This window comes from Parus major, chromosome 1A (assembly GCF_001522545.3).
Source record: "Parus major isolate Abel chromosome 1A, Parus_major1.1, whole genome shotgun sequence".
NCBI classification, from domain to species: Eukaryota; Metazoa; Chordata; class Aves; order Passeriformes; family Paridae; genus Parus; species Parus major.
Genome location: NC_031773.1, coordinates 1,681,352 through 1,684,461, shown reverse-complemented (window position 1 = coordinate 1,684,461; position 3,110 = coordinate 1,681,352). Strand labels below are relative to the sequence as shown.

The 3,110-nt window shown below is 40.8% G+C and overlaps 1 protein-coding gene across 4 annotated transcripts in view; it reads right to left on the bottom strand.

Moving 5' to 3' along the window:
* CHCHD3 (coiled-coil-helix-coiled-coil-helix domain containing 3) overlaps positions 1-3,110 on the bottom strand; it is a 124,205-nt gene that overhangs the window by 45,217 nt on the left and 75,878 nt on the right. The gene's annotated exons all lie outside the window — the stretch shown is intronic.

Here is a 3,110-nt window from a genome sequence, read left to right as displayed (position 1 = left end):
CCCCCCATCCCATGCTGCCCATGGTGGGTGCTGGGTCCCAATGCCCAGGGCATGTCCAGCTTCTCATTCCCCAAATCCCCAAATCCTTCCACCAGGGCTGCTCTCCACCCTCTTCTCCCCTCAGCCTGGATTTGTGCTTGGATTGCCCTGAACCTTGTGCAGGACCTTGCAAGTAAATAATTAACACAAAACTCAGTGACTTCAGCACTGTTTCACCTCTGGGTTCTGCTGTAGTCAAGAACCACTTTCAACCTGTAGGTGGACGATGAAAAACAGCAACAAATTCCCCTCCAAGCTTCACGTGTGAACACCCAAATCACAGCTGCACACCCCAGTCAGATGCAGAACAGGGGAAGGTTGTTCTTGAACTGCTTTGTTAAACTCTCTGCTATTGCTCTGCTGCTGTGGAGCATGTAATAACTAATAGCTTATGTGCTATCTTTGACCTAGAAACACTGGCAGCTGTTAGGGGAATTGCTGGGTTTTGGGGAAGTATCAAAAGGTTTTTAGCACATAAACCAAATTTATGAACGGTTATTCCCCTGGAGAATAGAACTGTTGATGTTTTACTATCGCAGCTGTCACTTGTGCAGTTATTTTGTCCTGTATTAATACCCAGTAAAGGTTGAGCATCTTCCCTCAGTCACTGAAATATTTTATAATTGACAGGCTTCATCTGGCACTGAATATGGATAATTTTCTCCATAAGGAGCACGCTGTGCTGACACTAATCTGTCCTGTTGTCATCTCCCTTTATTATCAACGTCTGCATTGTTTTTTCAGCAGCACTGAAGAACACAAATATGAAGCTTCTAATTGAAAAGGCTAAGTAATCAAAAAGCCAATTAATCATCGAGATGAGCTCTGACACTTCATGATGCAACAGCCAGAAATACCACATAGGCATAACTGAAGTGTTTTTAAAGTGTGCTTATTTGATGTGGGAATGATCTGAGATTGTAATTAGCATTCTTTGTCACAGGTGACAGACTTGGATTGAACATTTCTGCACCCTGACATTAATTCTCTGAGCTCTGCTTGCTCCCACCCCACCTCCTGTTCCCAAATTCCCTCTGCTGAGCAGCCCTTGCTCTGTCTCTGTGCACCTTCCACTGAAAGCAGGACAAGTTCAGGAACAACAAACCAGCCTCTTTTCATGCTCTGTCATTTCCAGACTTTCCTTTTTCTTTTTTTTTTTTGGCTCTATTTCCATCCCAGTTTTCAAATTTCCCAGCACAGAATCTCACAGGTGAGCCCAGTGAGGGCTGCAGGGCCCAGCCTTGGGGAAGGTGGGATTGCAGGAGCTCTGACCCCTCTGCTTTTCCAGGTTTTCACTCTGCAGTCTCCACCCCTCTGAAGAATTTCCAAGTCAGATTTGGAACACAGAGCTCTCAGAGCTGGAACAGCACTTTTTTTGTGTAGGAGAGAGATGAAAATCTACCTTGATGACAAACTGGATGACAACTTGGAAAAGCAGAGGATTTTACCTGACAAATAAGGAGTCAGAATGAAAAGACAAGGCTTGGTACCACAAAAACTCCACTCTGAACACAGAGCAAACATCACCCATGGTAAAAAACGAGGAATTCACTACTTGCTGCAATCCTGGGGATTTCCAAGCCAGGCAGAGAAACCAAGAGGTGGCAGAATTTCCTATTTCACATCCCCTGGGGGTGGCACTCCAGCAGAACTCAAATAAAGTTATTTAAAGTTCATTATCTCCCTCACACAGCACAAAAATGTATTTACACACATCAGAGTCTTCACTAACAGGAGCAAGTGAAGCCACTGTACGAGTGACCCACATGAATGTGAAAAGTGACCAGGAAAAACATCTAAAAAGATGTAAAAGGTAAAAGAAGGGGAAAGAAAAAGCTGTCCAATACCCATGGTTTATCAGACATCCTTTGCCATGAATTATTCCACACAGCTACAACCACCCCAGAAAATCCAGTCTGGATAAAATCCCACTGGAGTTTTTTCCTCCAACACCAACGCAGCCACTGGAGAAAAAGGAAAGTGTTCTGTGGAGTTATTTGGTGAAGGATCTTAATTTTTAGCTGTTTAAATAATGCACCAATTTAGAATCATTAAACTGATTTCCCCTCATCATTTCAAACTCTTTTTCACTGCCAAGAGCACGGGACTTCATTAATGTCATCTTCAAAAAGGGAGGACAAAACACCGAGATGGTATCGGATGTACCCCGGATTTAAAATATTCATTAACACCAATTATACACACTGATAATTCATGCAACATGTTCTTCTTCCTAATCCAGAAAAACAAGGGGGTTTTCTTGTGGCCTGCTAAGCTGCTTCAATGAATATGCATCTTGTTAATAATTTTCACAGCCAACTAACAAAAAAAATCCGAATTAATCACCGATATATAAGCTCAGGAAGAAGGCAGAGGGTAAAGGAGGAAAATGTATTCAGGCTGGAGGTTACAACCAACCTGGGAGCCAGGAAATGATGACAGCAGTAATTATTTGAAATTAACATCCTATAAAATAATACCCTGTAAAGAATGGGAATGTTAACAGCAATATGTTAAGCCACTGTAAGCAAGTCCCACAGCTTCCCAAGCTGCTCTCCACAGTTTAATTTCAAGTCTGTGATGAGATAAAGACACAGAAGTGCTTTTTAAACATGGTATAAACTTGGAATTAAAATTAAACTCTCCATGTACTGATGGAGGAATCACTAATTCCACCCACTGAAAGCAGAAATTCACTATGTCCCTTCACACTTCACTTTTTTTTGTTGTTATTTTAATTTAAATTATTTTACTTGGTGACACTTCTTCACTTTCACTGGCTCTTCATCAGCGTTGGTGTAAAATAACCTCATTATTTCATTTTTCTGTCTGTAATTACCGTGACAGATGAAATCCCACAGCGAATGTGAGAAGTTTGTTAGTACAGAAAACAAATATTCTCCCATCAAACCTTCCACCTTGTCAATATTAAGCCAGAAACAGCACCAGCAATACAAAAATAACCCCTCTGGCCAGAATTTTCATCTTTACCTCCTTAAAAAAGTCATCTTAAATATAACTTAAATATAAATATAATATATAAATATAATAAATATTATATTATATATTAT